Raw genomic sequence first — 20,502 nt, 5'->3', positions numbered from 1 at the left:
TGAGCAGCAGTGAGATACAAAAGAAAGCTGCTAACACAATGATTCGGGAATATGGGCTGGCCAGAAGTCACCCATTGTGTTTCATCTGCAGGCTGGTTGAGAGTTGCCTGCTTGGCACATCATACTAGTGCAATTGAAACCTGGAGCTGAACAGAAAACCCTCGTAAGATAGCATCAGGCATCCGCCACGGTCTGCAACATTCTGTACAGCATGCAGCTGATTCCTCAGCACATTTGGATAGTATTTATTAAGTTTTCAACAAGAAAAGGGTTACAAAACAGTAGGAAAAAACACACAAAAAAATACAAAAACCAAAAATAAGCATAAAAAGAAAAAAGAAAAAAGAAAAAAGAAAATCCCTCTTTCTAATATCTTACCACTCATTTACTTATTTTCATGACTTCCTCAAACCTCCCTTTATTGTATTCCACTTAAAAATTTGTTCAGCAAATCCATACCCTCTTAGTTTACCCTTAATTGTTTATCCTCACATATTATAACTTCAAATTTTCGTCTAATATCAATCCATTCTTACATATTCTTATTTTGCCTTATTACTAGAACCACTTCGTTTCATTCCAACGTCATTAACATTCAATAATTTTACAGTGCTTGTGTAGATAGATTTTAAATTTCTTCCAATCTTCTTCCACCATCAGCACTTTATGCCTGAAAAGGCCCAAGACAACCATCGCCTTCACTCTCTGCTGCCCATCCGAGTGACCCAAGCATATTGCCAGAGGCTTCTTGGACCTTTCAAGGTCACCAGGATGAAGCAGGAAGCCAAGAGGGTTCCTCCCAGACTTATATAATGGATGTCTTGAACCCGGCTCCTGAAATCGAGCAGCGTGTTCCTGCCTGCCCTGGAAACCTGCAGTTCCTCAGCTGCTAGCCTTTGAAAGCTGTCTCTCCATACAAAAGGCATTCCAATGGAGCAGAGCTTGTTTCTTGGTAATCGAAGGCCATGTCTGCTTCAGGTCTGGCTACTGACATTTTGTGTTCTGCTTTGCCTCAGGACTGGAGGTAAGTATTGCCTCCATCCCCCATCCCAGAAGAGGTGGAAGAAGAATAAGCCACTGTTTTAGATAGGTTGACTCTATTAGTAGCAGGAGAGATATACTTTGGGGTGGTAGGGAGGAAATGCCTTCTGCCATAAGTTTGCAATAATGTTAGTGTTATGGTACATGCTTTCATGCAGAAAGCCCCAGGTTAATCCATTAGCATCTCCAGTCTGAAGGTTTCAGGAAAAGAGGGTGGGACATCCTGAGACTCTGGGAACAATAATGGGGCAAAATGGACAGGTAGCTTGAAATGCTGGAAGGCAGCTCTGTATGTATGTAGGAGTTAATCAGGCTGCCCAACGCCTGGTATATGTGTAGTGGTGGTGTTGTGGTCTAAACCACTGAGCATCTTAGGTTTGCCGATTGGAAGGTTGGCGGTTTAAATCCTTGTGGTGGGTTGAGCTCCCATTGCTCTGTCCCAGGTGCTGCCAACCTAGCAGTTTAAAAACACACCAGTGCAAGTAGATAAATAGGGGTGAGCTTAGAGCTCATTGCCCGACAGAGTTAAGCTACCATTGAGGGAGAAAGCTTTTCTTCTAGGATCGCCATCTTTGGAAAAAAGAGGATTCCCTTGTCTGGGTGGAATGTGTTGCTAGATTAAGGGCACAGGAGCATGCTATGAATCTGCATAGAGTTTTCTCATCCACAGAGGTGTAAATTTTGTCCGACTTTCCATGGGGAAAAGAATCCTAATGCTCTAGGATCTATTCTGACAGCTATGTGTGCCCACAGCATTTTGGTGGGTTGGGATATTGAAAATCTTTTGGTCCCATCCCAAATTAAAGAAAGGGGTTTCGCTTGGTACTATGCTTTGCAGTACATCCAGGAAAGAAAATTAATATAAATGAGGGAAGTGGTAGGAGTCCCCGGGCTTCACATTCCTTGTCTACCTCCTAATGAAGCCCTGGATTTGGTGACCGATGGGTGAAGGTGATGCTTTCATGGATAAACAGTAAAACAAATTTTTGTGCCTCCTACAGCAGATGCTGTAAAATGCAGAAAATGCATGCCAACAGGTCATGACAAGCCATGTGGATCAAAGGCGAAGACATGTGAGGGGCCATTCTGTGTAATGACAGAAAGATTGTCAGGTAAGGAGGCTTTTCTGTCTATGTTCTTTTTTATGATGTGACTAGGATTTGCCTCTTCTGTGCTCTGGTAACCTCTTCATTTCTCCGATGAAAATGGGAATATCCCATTCCACAATGGTAATTATACTATTTATACCGCACACATCTTACTGGGTTGCCCCAGCCACTCTGGGCAGCTTCCAACATGCATAAAAACATAATAAAACATTAAACATTTATTTTTTAAAAAAACCTTCCCCATATAGGATTGCCTTCAGATTGCTTGGGAGTCCTCCATACCCTCCAACATGAAAATAGGCACATCCTAAGATAAAGTGGGGCATTCCAGAATCAGATCAGAAACCGGCTTCTCTAAATCAGGGACGTCCCTAGGAAATAGGGACACTTCCAGTGTCCGCTAGTTTAGACTACTGCAGTGCATTATACGTGGCGCTGCCTTTGAAGACAATTAAGAAAATGCAGCTGGTCCAGAATTCAGTGTGGGGATGTTTAGGATAGTTGGCAAGGAAATATTTCTTAAGTATTTTCCTTCCTTTGCTCATGCTAGTGAGTGATGTAGCAGAGCAAATCCCCTTCTGTACTCATAGAAGCTAGTTGATAGATTCCTTTGAATCTCTACAAACTGACTAACCCAATGTGGTTTGCTCAGATGGATTATTTCTGGTGTCTCCTTTTCTCCCTCTTAAAATACAATAAATACTCACAAGTCTGACTTTAAAAGTATAACAATAATTTTACTCACAAGTTCTTCACAGTACACATCCTGGAAGGCAGGCTTTAAGTTTCAGGTTACAAACATACAACGTGGCTTACATCCTTTGTGAGGATGAACTGAGAGTTGTAGCAAACAAAACTGAGACAAAATGGCTGCGTGACTCTCCCCATATGTATTGACCTCCTGGACCCTGCAGTCATCCTCTGAGGCGCTTCTCCGTGTGGTTCCTCTGCAGGAAGTCTGGAGGGTGGCAATACGAGAACGATCTATTTCTGAGGTGGCCCCCTATTTGTGGAATGCTCTCGCCAGAGAGGCTCTCCTGGCACCATTGTTATACAACTTTAGATGCCAAGCAAAAACATTCCCCTCCTCCCAGACCTTTGGCTAATTAAACAATCTATGGCCTTTAAAAATGTGGGGTTTTTTGTTTTGTTTTCATTTGCTATTATGGTATGTATGTTTGTGTTTTTATATTGTAAGGCACTCAGTGATCTTTGGATGAAGGGTGGTATGCAGAGTTAATAAAGAATAAGAATGAGAATGAGAATAATCATGAGCAGATCAGGATTAATGCTCAATAAATGGAAGAGCCCAAAGTTTTGCTAGTTCATAATAAAATTACTGTACATAATAAATTTACTACAGCAGTTCTGATTTTCTGGTCAGGCTCTGAATTCTCTTGGTAATGTAAGGAGTAACATCTTTTACCAAATTGGTTCATGAACAAATTGACAGAGCTGTCCTTTCCTTGTCAAATATTGGGCATTGCTTGACAAGTGCAAAGTTGCAGCAGCCATATGAGAAACACTGGGCATTTCCAACGAATGGAGCATTAGAAAGCTTTCCCCCCCAACTCCATTTTGAACACATGGATTCAATTTTGCAGCTGGGGAGATTCCTGGACATATCACTGCAAGACAGACTGTGCAACAGTCTTCCAGCAGAACTGGAAGAGCTGCTACATTAGAGTCTTGAATGCCAGCTATATTCTTACGTTAAGCCACATTACGTAGAGGGACCTTGCTTAAGAAGATGAAATGTTGGAGAGGGACAGGAAAAGTGAGGTTTCTGCTTCAAGGAACTAACTGACATGTCACTTGGAAAGTAGCCTATTTTTCAGTCTGAAGGAAAGGTATTTGGGATTTATCCTAGACAACAGTGGTGGAGATTCTGAGATTTAAGGATTTGTTTTATTTAGACATGTATTTTCCATATGTTTTAGCTTTATTTTATTTTAATGTTGACACTTTAGTAATTTTAGAAGGGGGGGGGGATCAGTTTTAGGTATGCATTTGTCAGTGGAGCTTAAAATGGAAGTTATATCAATGTGCTGTGAGCTTTGTCCTTTCTTTTGGTATGAACTATGTGTTAGGATTGTCCTACTCATGTGTAGGACCCTGGTAGAGACACAGGCCCGACTGGCATGTTCTCTCCCTCCTGGTCTGTCTGGAGCTTCAAAAGCTTTCTCCAGCCCAAACATCACCATACCAAGTGGCATTAGCACGCTTAGGAACAGCAGGGTGTTAGCAGTTTGCTTAACAAACTCAGTAGCATAGCATTTTGGCTAAACTACTTTTATTTACAGATAATACACTTGGAGCATTCTGACTTAGCTCCTTCCTCTTTCTCATCAGACAGAAAAGAGAAAGACCAAAGGACAATAGTCCCACATCACGGAAACACAGTAACATACATATCCTGTCTCCGTCACTTCCCACACTGTGGAATGAAAACATACACCGTCATGTGATAGAAAACAATCCCATGACTGCAAACATGGAGCAGGAATCCTAACACTTTGGACTCCACTCACTAGATAGCCTCAGCATAAGCACTTCTCTTTCTCTCGCCAGGTCAAAACCAAAACTTGAAGATCATGAAATTCTGTGGCAAAGCTGAGAATAAAAAGCTCTGTGGAACAGAAACGAAAAAGGGAGATAAACTTAAAGTACATTGCTGTGAAACCGACTTCTGTTTTGACTGATTTTACTGTTGTATTCTTGTATTGTTTAAACCCATCCAGAAACCTCATGGTAAAGGGTGGGTAGCCAATCTTTCTCCTTCTCTTTCACTTTCTCCTTTGAAAGACATAATATTAGAACATTTCATATCCTTTGCTTTTGACGGATGCCTGGTCTTCCTCCTGCAAACACAGAAAACACAGAAAAAAACACAGAAAAAACACAGAGCAAACACAGAAAAGCAACAAACCCCACCCCGAGACTGTGATTCTACCACTGCAACCACTAGTACACTACTCACAGTAATGGAAATAACAATAACACTAATAATAATAAATTTGTTCCCCACTCATCTTAAATGTGTAGCCCCAGACATCCGTTTACCCCATTTTATGTACCCCCTTCGGCTCATGCTCCTGGTTTGAAATCCTGCTCTTCATCAGCCTGCCAGATTGGCCAATTGCAGGCTGGTGTGGAGAGGGAACAATCAGGATTCCCTCAGGTCCACTCCTGGGGGATTTAAAACAGCCCACGCCAGCCCCCAATGTCCAGCATTTCTTCATTGGATCAACCCACCCATTTTGCATGTGCAAATTGAATTGACCTTGCAATGGCTGCGGAGGTCGGTGTATTGTTGGTGCCGGGTAGGAATTTGCCTACCTGGGGAATTGGCTATGACCTGGAGGTTTTGCCTACCCTGTAGCAATTGTCACAACTTTGGTGGTTTAGGCGTTGGGTAGCCTTAGCCTTGGTTGGAGGGGGGGGTTGTACCCTGGCCTTCCCCTCCAGAAATAGGGTATGAAGTTAAAGGGGTCCGTGATGGAGTTGCTTCTGTCCATTGCCCAGAAGGGGGTAGGGGCTTGGGCCTGTCCTTTGGATTCTCAATTCATCTCTTCCTGAAGCTCATAGAACCCCTCTGTTCTTCCCAATGCCTCCTTGGTTGGAGAGCTTGAATATTCTCTTTTCACTTTCCTGAACATTGCCATGTAATTGGAACGTAGCAAAGCTTTTAAGTAGTTTGGACTGGTGGGAGTTCTAGGTGGCCAATCAAGATAGAGTTCAATAGTGATAGTTAAAATTACTGCTAGTTTTGCATGCAGAAAAAACGTGAGAATAATAGCTTGCAATATTTGTTGTACCTTACGCGACAATGCTTTCCTTCAATAAAGTTTAAAAATGAATTTGTGGTCTGTGTTCTATTTTGGTTCCTGTGTAAGTTTTGTATCTTGATCACACAAGAAATCACTGTACCTTATATTTTCTGTTCCTGCCTATTTTAAAAGTATGGGCCATATTCCATGCTTTGCAACAGACTTCTGTGCTCAGCAGCACTTCCTCTCCCTCTCCTGCTTTCCCTCCAGCTTCCGGCAAGCACAGACAAAAATACAACAAAGCAGATCCTCTATTCTGCACAACACTCTTGCATCATATATGGCAGTCTTCAAATAGAATCCCAAACACAAATCACATGAGCCCAGTCAGCATCTGGAAACGTTAACATAGCCATAGCATGTTAGTATGTTTCTCCAAGTTTTTGCACTCAGATTCCAAAATAAAAGGGCCTCAGTCAACTGACTAACCAGCCAACCTTCCACCTCTCCCCAGTTAAAAGTATCAGCTCCTATTGGATGCTATATGGCTCCAAGAAATATGGAGGTGGCCAGAAAACCTTTTCATGGGATTTCATGGGATGTCTTGCAAGTGTGCTATCTCTCAGCTGGCTCCCTTTAATACCATTTTCTCAGTACACAAAGGACTTTCAAATAGGGCAAGTCTTCTGTCTGAGTGATGGGGGGCCAGACTTGCTCTGACCTGCCGGTTTGCACTCTGTGTTTTGCTCTTCCTCATGTCTGGACTATCTCTGCTGCCATGTTGGAAAGAATCAGCGCATGCCTGGAAGAATACTTGGGCAAATGCCAGGGACCCATCGGGGCCAATATGCTCTGGCAGCGCACTATTGCCTTGATGATGATAATGATGATGATAAATCCCTTCCACAAACTCCTTAAGTGCATGTCTAACTACATTCAGCATTCTCTCGGCTCTGTTGCATGAAACCCAGAAGGACATGACAATTTCCTCCCAAATTTCCCAGTATTTCCACTTCATCAATCGATTTCTCCCAGTTGGTGAGGACCAGGTCCAAGGTAGGTGATTCTCTTGTTGCTTCTTCCACTTTCTGGGCAATGAAATTGTCAGGGAGGCAATGGAGGAATTTGTCAGACCTTACATTCTTGGCAGCATTTGAGGTCCAACAGATATCGGGGAAGATGAAGTCTCCCATAGCTACTACATCTCTTCTTTTTGAATGTTTGGTGATATGGTCTAGGAAAGCATCATCCAAGTCTTCAGTCTTGCTTGGCATTCTATAGCAAACACCCATGGTAAGGTCACTGTTGTTTCTCTCTCCTGCAATTTTTACCCATATCCTCATAATCAGCTTTCCATGCTCCAGTGTGCACATTTTTTAACATATAACGCTGCTACTCCTCCCTTCCTGTTTGGTCTATTCCTTTTGTTTTGTTTTTTATAACAATTATATTGGTTTTTACAATTTTTTCCAACATAACATCATTATTAAATAACAAGAACAACAACATTTGACTATTTAAGCCTGAGACCTCCCTTCCCCTCAGCTAATTGTCTATTCCTTTTGAACAGGTTATATCTCTCAATTCCTATGTTCCACTCATGAGACTCATCCCAATAGGTTTCAGTAATGCCTACCAGGTAATATTTGCCATCCTGTATTAAAAGCTCCAATTTATCTTGCTTGTTTCCCATACTCTGTGCATTAGTATAGAGACAACTAAGACCATTAGTCATTCCCTCCAGCTGCTTCCTTCTTTTGCTTGCTTGCCCTTTAGTAGGTTTCTGTTTCCTGTGTATCCATGAAGCACCAGCACCCAGCACCAGTTGTTCTTTGTCATCTGTAAAGTTCTTTCCAACCTTCTTAGGATCAAGTTTAAAGCTCTCCTGATCAAGTTCGTGAGGCTCTTAGCAAACACATTCTTGTGAGGTGCAGCCTATCTCTTGCCATAAATCCTTCTTCAAGGAAGCAGAGATCACAGTCCAAGAAGCCACACCCTTCCTGATGACATCACCTCTGTAGTTTCATGGATCAGGGGAATGTTGTGGGTGTAATGTACCTTGATTTCAGTAAACCTTTTCACAAAGACCCAGTGATAGTTTTGTGGAGAAGATGGTAAGGTGTGGACTAGGTGATACTACTGTTAGTCAATCAGCCAGCTACAAATTCACCTAAGCCCAAAGAACACTTATTTCCCTGGGCAAGATAAAGTGATTTAACAATTTTAAGAAGCAATTTTATTATTCTTTCTGGTTATGGGATCACTGGGAACAGCAAAAACTTATTATTGTAGCAGAAGGAGGATTCACATATACCCTTTAGTTCTGGGAAAATATGCCCCTAGGCCCTGATTGGCTGTGGAAAAATCTACTCTGCCATCAGGTGCTCATAGAAGCCTGGGACATTCTGTGTAGCCCATTTTGATTTGTCTGAAAAATCAGTACATTATGCACCTAACATCTTAAGGAACTACTACCCACATCTTTGTTGCTCTTCAGTGCTACCCCAGCATATTCACAGAGGCTTCACGTGGGTGGCGCTGTGGTCTAAACCACGAAACCTCTTGGGGATGCTGATCAGAAGGTCGGCGGTTCAAATCTGCATGACAGGGTGAGCTCCCATTGCTCTGTCCCAGCTCCTGCCAACCTAGCAATTTGAACTTCCTGACAGTAAGAGCTGTTTGACAGTGGAATTTGCTGCCAAGGAGTGTGGTGGAGTCTCCTTTGGAGGTCTTTAAGCACAGGCTTGACAACCATATGTCAGGAGTGCTCTGATGGTGTTTCCTGCTTGGCAGGGGGTTGGACTCGATGGCCCTTGAGCCAGACTGATACCCAGAGAGAACTTGCTGCAAGACAGACCGAAAAAAGAAAATAACAGAACACCTCTAGTCATCACATACAGCTCCCAAGTTAAAACAGTACAACGCATCATCAGAGATCTACAACCTCTCCTGGACAATGACAGTTCTCTTTCTCAAGCTCTGGGAGGAAGACCTTTCATTGCCTACAGACAGCCACCCAATCTTAAACAATTCCTAACCCACAATAATGCTACTACCAGACTTAACATGGACACTGGCACCAGAGCCTGCAATAAACCCAGATGCCAACTTTGCTGCCACATACACCCGGACAACACCATTACTGGCCCCAACAACATCACACATACCATCTCGGGACTATTTAATTGCTCATCGTCTAACATTGTGTATGCCATCAAATGCCAACAGTGTCCTTCAGCTCTCTATATTGGACAAACAGGCCAAACCTTACGCCAAAGGATAAACGGACATAAATCTGACATCAGGAATCACAAGACAGAGAAACCAGTAGGAGAACACTTCAATCTCCCAGGACATTCTATACAAGATCTCAAAGTAGCTGTTCTATTACAAAGGAATTTCAGAAATAGACTGGAAAGAGAAGCTGCTGAATTGCAACTTATTACCAAACTTAAAACCATGGAGAGACCTGGTCTGAACAAAGACATTGGATTCTTATCTCATTATACATGACAAAGCCATTTTTCACCTTCTCACCCCTTGCCTTTTCCTGTAAGACCTATTGCAGTCGTTAAGAGTCGTCAACAGGCTCATCACAGCTATCTGCCAATCACCCATTCCCACCACCCTTCTGAGTAATACCCCTCCCCACCTTCTCACTATATAGAAGGGTCTGGTGACTTCTGTTTCAGTGTATCTGAAGAAGTGTGCATGCACACGAAAGCTCATACCTAGAACTAACTTAGTTGGTCTTTAAGGTGCTACTGGAAGGAAGGAGACAAAGGTCACAGACAGGGCACAGCACTAAGGGAGCAAAGGTTAGATAGAGGGCATGATGTTCAGACAGCTGTGGCTTTGTCTGCGGGTGGAAGTGTGCTCCACACCCGGCAGGTGGAAGTGTGCTTCCCACCCGGTGATCATTCCTTCACCATGTATCACTCACGGAAGGTGGACAGAGAAACATACTTGTGCACACCTTTCATACTGCTGTGAGCAGCAACAGAATAAAAAAGTGAGCTCCTTCTAACAGAACTTTTTAGCAATATGGATGATCAAGCCAGCATGCAGGCTATTTGAGAATTGGCTGCTCAGAACGTCTTCGTGTCACAATTGAAACCCAGAGCTGAACAGGAAACCCAATGAAAGGAGCAAGCAATTCTTCCACAAAAGATGAGATCTGGGACGTTCTGTGCAGCATTTAGCTGATCCCTCAGCCCATTTGGATTTTTCCTAACAACCAGCACTTTGTGCCTGAAATGGCCCAAGGCAACCACTGCCTTTATCCTTGCTATTCTTCACTGTCAACTCAGGATATTGCCAAAGGCTCCTTCGACCTTTCAAGGCCACCAGGATGAGGCAAGAAGCCAAGAAGGTTCCTTTTGGCCTTGTATAATGGATATCTTGAACCCTGCTCCTCAGACTGAACAGCGTGTTCCTGCCTGCCCTTGAAACCTGCGGTTTCTCAGCTGCTAGCCTTCCAAAGCTGTCTCTCCATACAAAAGGCATTCCAATGGAGCAGAGCTTGTTTCTTGGTAATCGAAAGCCACGTCTGCTTCAGGTCTGGCTACTTACATTCTGTGTTCTGCTTTGCTTCAGGACTGGAGGTAAGTATGGTCCCCACTTCCTGTCCCTGAGCAGGTGAAGCAAGAATAAGCCACTCTTCTACATAGGTTGAATCCAGGAGCAACCCGGAGGGGATGTACTTTGGGGCAAGAGTGGAATATATGCCTCTTTCAGTGGGGTTGTGATATTTCAGTGTTAGAGCTCTTGCCTTCCGTGAAGAAAGCCCCAAGTTAATCCCTTACCTACCATCTCCAGTTGAACGTTTCAATGAGAAGATCGTGGCATATCCTGATAATGGGGAAAATAGACAAGGCAGTTCCCTGTTTTTGTAGAAGTGAATCAAATCACCCACCTCTTGTTGCATGTGTATAGTTGGAGAGATTTAGGGCTCATGCACACTGCTGCTCACCCTGTGCTTCTGAGGCAAGGGCCAAGGGGTTTTCCATTTCCCCCCACCACTTTCTTCAGGAAAACTCGCTACTTTCGGCTGAATCCAAACAAACGTCAATCCACAGAAAACCCGACTGATGATTGCTTCAATTCTTTTTTTTTTAAGAATAATTTTTTATTAACCGACCAATCACATCAAATCAAACCAAATTACATAAATTCCAAATTACACAGCCGAATTTTAAATTTTTGTTGGGGGTACCCATATTTCAAGTTCCGAAGGGGATCCAATCAACTTCTTGCTTCTTACTGCTGTTTTAATGTCCACAAATCTAACCTTATGATGTTCACAGTACTATCCAGTCCTTTCTTATTGTTTTTCCACATCTCTTGTTGTTATTTTCATATATTTTTCCTTTCTCTTTGTGACCTCTGACAGTCTCCGCAAGCTGGTTAGAACAGTTTGTAATCCTGCGTGGATATTATTATTTTTTTATCCAGTAGCCATCCAGACGTTTTCCATGTAATATCACTTCCATACATCAAAACAGTCTTAGCGTCATTAATCTTCACCAATCTGCCTCCTTTCTCAAAACCTCTGAGGAGATTCACCAGGAATGCAGTCTGAAAACAAGTCCGTTCTTCCTCTCGGCTATAAATCCTTTGGCAAGATGATGACTCCGAATTAATTGCTGCGCCATTCCAAAAGCTCCTATTGCTTCTCAATCTCCATAAAGCATACTTTTGGTTAAAGTTTATCTCCACACAGACCTTAATCATCCTGCTTGAGTCAGTTCAACCGACGATTCTAATGAGGAGGGGTTCTTGTAAATCACATAGAAGGAAAATAAAAAAGGTGTGCCCCCCATTCAGTCCTGTAGTCAACATACCCAGCCTTTGGTGTATCTTCATCGTAAAATATTCCTGTTTCTCCGACCCGTTGTCTTCTTTCGCAGAGGTCACTTAAATTAGCAGACTTCACTCCCCTTCTTCAATATGTGCATTTGCTTCTTTTGTAATTAATTATTCCAAATTGCTGCAGCTAGTGCGCGATCAGAGACAGCGTCCAGGAGAGCCAAGGCCCACATGGGGGCATTCTGCCTAGGGCCCTCACCCCCTTCTTTCGAATTAGGGGGTGATTTATGGCCACAGCAGGCAAGGGCAGTGTTCCCCATTTCCTTGGAGCAACAAGGGAGGCTGCCTACTCCCATAACAGCCTCTTAATTACCCCGTGTGGGTCAGAGAGATGGTATTGTCGGCCATCTTCCAATGCGCCCCTAGTGGCCCCCCAACGATTGCTTCGATTCAGAGTGTACCATCGGTCCAGCTGTCTAGGCGGAAGGTGTTGCTAGTCTCAGGCCACAGGAGCGTGCTACAAATTTGCGTACAATTTCCATCTCTTAATATTTACACAGAGATGCAAATCTTGTCTGACTGTCCAAGGGAAAAAAGATTATACCATTTCTGTTCTGGGGTCTCTTCTGACAGCTATGTGTGCTGATAGGATTTTGGTGGGTTAGGGCATTGAATATCAATTGGTCCTTCCACCAATGAAATACTGTCTCTTACAACAGATGCTGTGAAATGCAGAAGATGCATCATGAAAGGTCCTGGCGAGCCATGCGTATCGAATGATATGACATGTGAGGCATCATTCTGTATGATGGTAGAAACCTTTTCAGGTAAGGAGACTCTCCTGTCAACGTTCCTCCTTTTTTATGGTGGGCCTCAGTGTAGAAAACAAAGTCCTTGTACCATACTTGTGTCGTTGTGTAAGTGTCTGGAGGCAGTTGGAGGATAGATGGCGGCTAACAGATTGAGGCTGAATCCTGACAAGACAGAAGTACAGTTTTGGAGGGACAGGAGGTGGAAGGGTGTGGAGGACTCCTGGTCCTGAATGGGTAAGTGTGCCCCTGAAGGACCAGGTGCGCAGCATGGGAGTCATTTTGGACTCACAGCTGTCCATGGAGGCACAGGTCAATTCTGTGTCTGTCTAACGGCTCCATGTGGTACGCAGGCTGAGACCCTACCTGCCCATGGACTGCCTCGCCAGAGTGGTGCATGCTCTGCTTATCTCCCGCTTGGACTAGCAATGTGCTCTATGTGGGGCTACCTTTAAAGGTGACCCGGAAACTACAACCAATCCAGAATGAGGCAGCCAGACTAGTGACTGGGAGTGGCCACTGAAACTGCATAACACTGGTCCTGAAAGACCTACATTGGTTCCCAGTACGCTTCCAAGCACAATTCAAAGGGTTGGTGCTGACCTTTAAAGCCCTAAATGGCCTCGGTCCAGTATACCTGAAGGAGCATCTCCACCCCCATCGTTCATGTTGTATTATTGGACTAATACAATAAAATTATCTTCATTCACTGGAACATGCGCTGGATTATGGAGAAAGCTAGAGAGTTCCAGAAAGACATCTACTTCTGCTCCATTGACTATGCAAAAGCCTTTGACTGTGTCGACCACAGCAAACTATGGCAAGTTCTTAAAGAAATGGGAGTGCCTGATCACCTCATCTGTCTCCTGAGAAATCTCTATGTGGGACAAGAAGCTACAGTTAATGAACTAAAAAAGGTACTTAGATATACCTTACCTAAGAAACCGGAGGCCTTTCTTCTGGGCATTGTGGACCAGAGAGTACTTAAGAAAGACAGAACTTTTTTTATGTATGCTACCACAGCAGCAAGGATCCTGATTGCTAAGCATTGGAAGACACAAGATTTACCCACGCTGGAGGAATGGCAGACGCAGTTGATGGACTATATGGAACTGGCTGAAATGACTGGCAGAATCCGAGACTTGGGAGAAGAAACAATCGAGGAGGATTGGAAAAAATTTAAAGACTATTTGAAAAAACATTACAAGTTGTATGAATGTTAAAAAATGCTCTTTTTAGAAATTCTTGCTTCAGCATTGGTAAACTAATGAAATGGAAATTAAGGTACAAGAAGTTAAAGGTGGAATAATGAGATAACTTTATTATGTTTAAGTTAAAACATATAGGATTTGGATTGCAGCGGCTTTGAAATTAGGAAACATGATAAAATGAAAGATACAATAAGTTTGGAAATAAGTTAACAAATTGCTGATATTTTGTATTACAGAGAATGCAGGGTTTGGAGGATGTGGGGAAGTCCAATGGATGGAAAAAAGGATTATGGAAATTTGTAATCTCTCTATTGTATTTTTCTTTCTATGTCTTTATTTCTTTTTTCTGTACTTTATAAACTTAATAAAAATATTATAAAAAAAAGAAGAAGCTACAGTTAGAACTGGATATGGAACAACTGATTGGTTCAAAATTGGAAAAGGAGTACGGCAAGGCTGTATATTGTCTCCCTGCTTATTTAACTTATATGCAGAATTCATCATGCGAAAGGCTAGGCTGGATGAATCCCAAGCCGGAATTAAGATTGCCGGAAGAAATATCAACAACCTCAGATATGCAGATGACACAACCTTGATGGCAGAAAGTGAGGAGGAATTAAAGAACCTTTTAATGAGGGTGAAAGAGGAGAGCGCAAAATATGGTCTGAAGCTCAACATCAAAAAAACGAAGATCATCGCCACTGGGCCAATCACCTCCTGGCAAATGGAAGGGGAAGAAATGGAGGCAGTGAGAGGTTTTATTTTCTTGGGCTCCATGATCACTGCAGATGGTGACAGCAGTCACGAAATTAAAAGATGCCTGCTCCTTGGGAGAAAGGCGATGGCAAACCTAGACAGCATCTTAAAAAGCAGAGACATCACCTTGCCAACAAAGGTCCATATAGTTAAAGCCATGGTTTTCCTGGTAGTGATGTATGGAAGTGTCGGACATGACTAAACGACTAAACAACAAACGGGCATATTTCCTCAATAGTAGAGCAATAAACTTCACGAAAATGGAACAACTTCTATATTGTAATGTCTTGCTGCCCCTTTTATTGGAGATTCATGATGTCGTAAAACATACGTGGCCTCCACATTGATCATCTAAGCTTGAGCAAGTCAGGATGAATGCTCAATAAATGGAAGAGCCCAAAGTTTCTCTAGGGAGTACTGCATTGGCATGAATATAAGCCGCACCCACAAATAAACCACACTTTTAGAATTGAAGGGGGGGGAGAAAAAAGACAATACTCAGGCTGCTTCCTGGGGGGAGCCACACCGCTTTGCTGGCGGCCTTCCACCTTCTTTCTGGTGACTTGGGGAAGGCTTGGGAGCGGTGGGCGAGCAGTGCGCCATTGCCCCGCGCTTCCGGGCTGCTTCCTGGGGGGGGGGGAGCCGCACCACTTTGCCAGTGGTGTAAAGTCACGGATATAAGCCGTACTTGAACTTTTCACTGTTGGAATTTGGGGGGGAAATGAGGCTTATATTCAGGCCAATGCGGTAATAAATTTACTACAACAGTTCGATCAAATCAAATCAAATTTTATTAAACGGTCACAGACCAGATTAACTTGTACAGCTAGTCAGCGAAACATAACACCGGAAAAAACAAAGGACAATTTCAATACAGATTAGGCCATAACAACAATTTAAAATTAGACAGCATGAATAAAATTAAGTATTTGCCTTCGCCTGCATGTTGACATTGGAAAGCTCTTGTTTTCTGCGCCTGATAGCGGCTACACAGAATTTAGCAACATTGATCGTGATTTCAGGAACCTTATCTTCTACCAAGGCTCTCATACATTGGAGTTCTGGTTCATTTTTAAGCTTTTGTAGAACTGGGGCAATAAAGGTCAGGCGTAGATCCTCGTAATAACTACAGTGCAGCAATACATGCAAACTTGTTTCCACTTCCGATGAGCCACATGGGCAAACACGTGACTCATATGGTTTGCCCTCATATCTGCCTAACAGCAGGGCAGAGGGCAGAACGTTAAATCTGGCCAGGGTAACCGAGTGTCTGTACTTAGGTATTTGTAAATCAGCCAGATAGTTTGCGGGTGAGAACCCTCTCCCAAAGTCTCTAATTGTGGCGTGTTTATCCATTTTGCCCATATGACATTGCAGCTCTATGTCCCTAATGCGCTGGAGCACTTGACTTCTGGCTCTCTCATATCCTGCCGCTATCAAGATCTGCAGGGAGAATCCCAAGCTTCTTATCTTTTCAAACAGGAAAGCTTTCCAGGTAGAATGAAAGGTGTCTAAGAGTGTTAAGGGAGCCAAACCGGCCGGGGAAAAAATAAGTTTTAACCAGTAGTGTATCTTTAGAATCCACAAACGCGCATTAACGGGTAGTTGTCCAACTTCTAAGCGGACAGCTATATTAGTTACACAGGGAGGGATCCCCAATAAACACCGATAGAATTTTGCTTGAAATGCCTCCATAGGCGCAAAATTTTTAAAACTGCAAACCTGGGATCCATAAGTGAGTTGTGGGAGTATTTTTGCAGCAAAAACCTGGGAGGCTGCCGGAACGTATTTACCCCCTTTCCCGTGAAAAAATCTTGTAAGGGCTTTATTGGCCCTTTCTGCGTTGGCAATGGCGTTTTTCATCTGTTGGTGGCACGAGATCCTTTCCTGAAAAGTTATTCCCAGGTATTTGAAAGTTGCTACCTGGTCAATAGGTTGACCATTAATTCTCCATTTGTGTTTCCTTCTTTTTTTTGAAAACACCATAATTTTAGATTTGCAGTAATTTATTGATAGTTGTTCCGCTTGACAATAATCAGCAAGTGATCTCAAAAGCTTCCTCAAGCCAACGCAGGAAAAGGAGAGTAGGACTGCGTCGTCCGCATACAGAAACACCGGGAGGGGCATACCTGCCAGTTTGGGAGGGTGTAGAGGGACCTTGCTTAAGAAGATGAAATGTTGGAGAGGGACAGGAAAAGTAAGGTTTCTGCATCATGGAACTTGCATGTCACTTGGAAAGTGGCCTATTTTTCAGTCTGAAGGGAAAATATTTGGGATTTATCCTTGACAACAATGGTGGAGATTCTGAGATGTAAGGGTTTGTTTTATTTAGACATATATTTTGCATATGCTTTAACCTACTTTTTTTTAATGTTGACACTTAAGTAGCTTTAGCAAAATAAATTGAAATGTCTGTTTTAAGTATACTTTTCAAGATTGAGTTCAAAATGTAAAGTATAGTTGGAAGAGGAGTAACCTTTGTCCTCTCTTTTGGTATGGATTTTGAACTAATACAATAAAATTATCTTCACTGACTGGTTAATCTCAACAAAGATACTTCTCTATCTCTCTCCAGTTAAAACTGGTGAATTGGTGAAAGTAAGTACCAGGAAAGGAAGTACCAGGTGCCACTAAAAAGAAAATTTCGTGCTGTGAAACTGACTTATGTTTTGACTGATTTTACTGTTCTGTTCCTAAATTGCTCCTCCTTCCTTTTTTTTATTATAATAATTTTAATTCAATTTTTAAAACACATAATTAAAAGATAAACACATCACGAAATACAAACAAACATAAACAAATCAAACATAAATAAATTCATAATCTTATTTTCTTGTAACTTCTTTCAATCGACTTCCCCTTACCTCCCTTTCGCTGCATCCTTATTTTAAATTTTTTTAGCAACCCTTTAGTCAATTTATCCATTTAGTTCCCTTCATTAAATTCCCGTAAATTTATTAATTACAACTGTAGTTCTCTGCTTCTTACCCCTTGACATCTTAACCCTCCTCAATTTTACAACAGTTTTTAAGATATATTTTAAATTTCTTCCAGTCTTCTTCCACTGCCTCTTTCCCCTGGTCACGAATTCTGCCGGTCATCTCTGCCAGTCCCATGAAGTCAATCACCTTTGTCTGCCATTCTTCAAGAGTAGGTAGTTCTTGCATCTTCCAATACTTTGCCAGAAGAATTCTTGCTGCAGTAGTAGCATACATAAAGAAAGTCCTATCCTTCTTTGGCACCAATTGGCCAACCATGCCCAGGAGAAAAGCCTCTGGTTTCTTAATAAATGTCCATTTAAGGACTTTCTTAATTTCATTATAGATCATTTCCCAGAATGCTTTCACCCTAAATTGCTCCTCCTTCCTGTTCCAGAGAAGAGGACCACCCATTTGTGTCCACTCTTTTATGCATTCCTTCACTGTAACTTCTCCCCACAAAAGTGTGCCATTGACTTCAGCAAGAGGGTGGGATGGGATGTTCCTTGATGAGTTCATAGACACCTACCAAGCGGTGTTTTACACTGTCTACTCTTCCCTTCCCCACACCTGACCTCATATGAAGTCAGGCGTAGGGTGGATGTGGGCTGGGGTGGGGGTCTTCTGAAATAGCCTCTTGTGCCAAATGGGGAAGACCAGAATGCTTCCTTATGCCCAGAGGCCAGAGTTCCCCTCCCTTGCTAGAACTGGGCAAACCACAGAAAAGGTTATCCAAAACATTTGCTTGTGTTACGGATGGTGATGAGATTCATTAAACAAGAGGGTGAACTTGGATGGTCTCTCCATGCTCGTGAGCAAAACCATCTGCCTCAAGTCATAGGACAGTTTTCTATCTTGGCCTGTTCTCTGTCTGAGTCTCATGATTCTCTGCAAACTCTGAATGATCATGAGTCCCATTCCTAGAGAGGGATCGTACATTTGGCATAACAGGCATCTGCCCTAATTCTGACAGGACCCTGATTATTTATCAGCTCTTAACCACGTTCTTAGAACATCTCATTCCACACAGTCAGTCAGGATGGTTGGGGGGGGGGGAGTCTGGAACCACTTCTATTTGGAGTCTCCTGCGTCCTGTCCATCAGATTCTCAATTCATCTCTTCCTGGAGCTCATGGAACCCCTCTGTTCTTCCCAACCCCTCCTTGATTGGAGAGCTCAAATGTTCTCTTTTCTCTTTCCTGAACATTGCAATGTAACTGGAACGTAGCAAAGCTTTTAAGTAATGTGGACTGGTGGGAGTTCTAGGTGGCCAATCACAATAGAGTTTGATAATAATAGTTAAAACGATTGCTAGTTTTGCATGCAGAAATAACGTGAGAGTAATACCTTGTAATATTGTTTTATCAGATGCTTCAATGGTTACTTTCAATAAAGTTTGCAAGTGAACTAGTGGTCTATATTTTGCTTCCAGTCTGTCATCTGGCTTCAAAATGGTGTCTAAATGTATGCAAACACAGGCAAAAATCAAGAAGGTTCCTCCCAGCCTCATATAATAAGTGTCTTGTGAATTGGAAGGAACAGGCATTCTTTTCAGATAAGGTAGTACAGTGGTACCTCAGGTTAAGTACTTAATTCCTTCTGGAGGTCCGTACTTAACCTGAAACTGTTCTGAACCTGAAGCACCACTTTAACTAAGGGGCCTCCTGCTGCTGCCGCACCGCCAGAGCACAATTTCTGTTCTCATCCTGAAGCAAAGTTCTTAACCTGAAGCACTATTTCTGGGTTAGTGGAGTCTGTAACCTGAAGCGTATGTAACCTGAAGCGTATGTAACCCGAAGTACCACTGTATCAGGTGGGCATGGAGGTCTAGGACACTGTGTTCAACATTGGTCCCTCCGCCCATTAGGATTTTGGCTAACAATCAGTATATCAGTACACCAAATAGCCGAAGAGAACCACTGCCCTCATCCCCCTTGCATTTCAGAGATACCCCAGCATATTGCCGAAAGCCTCATGCACTTTCCAAACCCACCAGGATCAGGTGAGCTGAGATGCTCCCCAGCCGTATACAATGGCTGCATTGAACCTGATTCTTCAAACATGAGCAACATCTTCCTTACCATAAGTTAAGCTGCTACCGCTATTTGTTGCCTGTTTCTTTTTCTGCCAACGGACAAATGGGTGTGACCGTCTCAGCACAGCAAACCTTTTGCAAAGAGTGTAGAGAACGGATTAACCAGTCAAGTATTCAGGACTCTTTCTACATTGAAATACATTATTGGACATTGAGGGGAACAGAAAGAGCGTAGTTTGGGAATCCAGTGGAAACTTGGGGTTCAGCTACATTAGTAAAGAAAAAATGCTTCATATACTTTATAACATCGTGCCACCAGATGGTGCTGTGGAATCCCATCTTTTTGCCAACGTGATTTCCCTTTATGAATTTACGTTTTCCTGAAACGCTTTTTTGATGCGTCTAGATCCAGCCTTGAAAATAAATTGCTGGCTCTAACAGATCATCCTCCAGTGAATTCAGTTTTTGCATTTGGAGAGAGGACTGGTTTCCTGTTGTATCCTCCTGGTGACTGAGTGATTGGGATATTCCAAAACTTACTGTTGTGGCAGACGGAGCCCTCTAAATTTCTTTCTTTTGTTCTCCCCCCCCCCCCCACAACACAATACTCGTTTCTATGGTTCATTGTAAAACAGCATTTTACTGAGGATTCTGGTGCAGTCTTTTTGAGGAAAAAGGGTTCCATTTAATTCGTCCAATTTACAAGCTGTGGGAGTGTCTGGGGCAAGGTCAAAATAGTTGCACAGAAATCCACTCAGCGCCTGCATAGTTTGTCATCCAAACTGTCTCTGAAGGAGGCCTGCATATCCCAAACCCTTGCAAACACACTCCTTCCATTATAGGTCTCATTAGTTAATACTAAGAGTAACACATTGAAATATACTCAAAGTTGAGAGTGGATTTCATGCTCTTTATTCAGCTCATAGTGGTGAAGAGGGAATGGAAGTCCCCTCAAAGTATCTGCTTTATATACATTATTTACACAA

At 42.7% G+C, this 20,502-nt stretch overlaps 2 long non-coding RNA genes across 2 annotated transcripts in view; one reads left to right on the top strand and one right to left on the bottom strand.

Annotated features, from left to right (window-relative positions):
• The window catches only part of LOC309337460, a 180,823-nt gene that overhangs the window by 67,404 nt on the left and 92,917 nt on the right, over positions 1 to 20,502 (bottom strand). The gene's annotated exons all lie outside the window — the stretch shown is intronic.
• Positions 829 to 6,446, top strand: LOC309337383. The gene is made up of 3 exons (XR_014154238.1): positions 829 to 1,024; positions 2,043 to 2,153; positions 4,722 to 6,446. It is a non-coding gene; the product is annotated as an uncharacterized lncRNA (long non-coding RNA).

This window comes from Podarcis erhardii, assembly GCF_964252035.2.
Source record: "Podarcis erhardii genome assembly, chromosome: 2".
NCBI classification, from domain to species: domain Eukaryota; kingdom Metazoa; phylum Chordata; class Lepidosauria; order Squamata; family Lacertidae; genus Podarcis; species Podarcis erhardii.
Note: the sequence above shows the minus strand (reverse complement) of the source record. Positions and strands in the feature narration are given on the sequence as shown.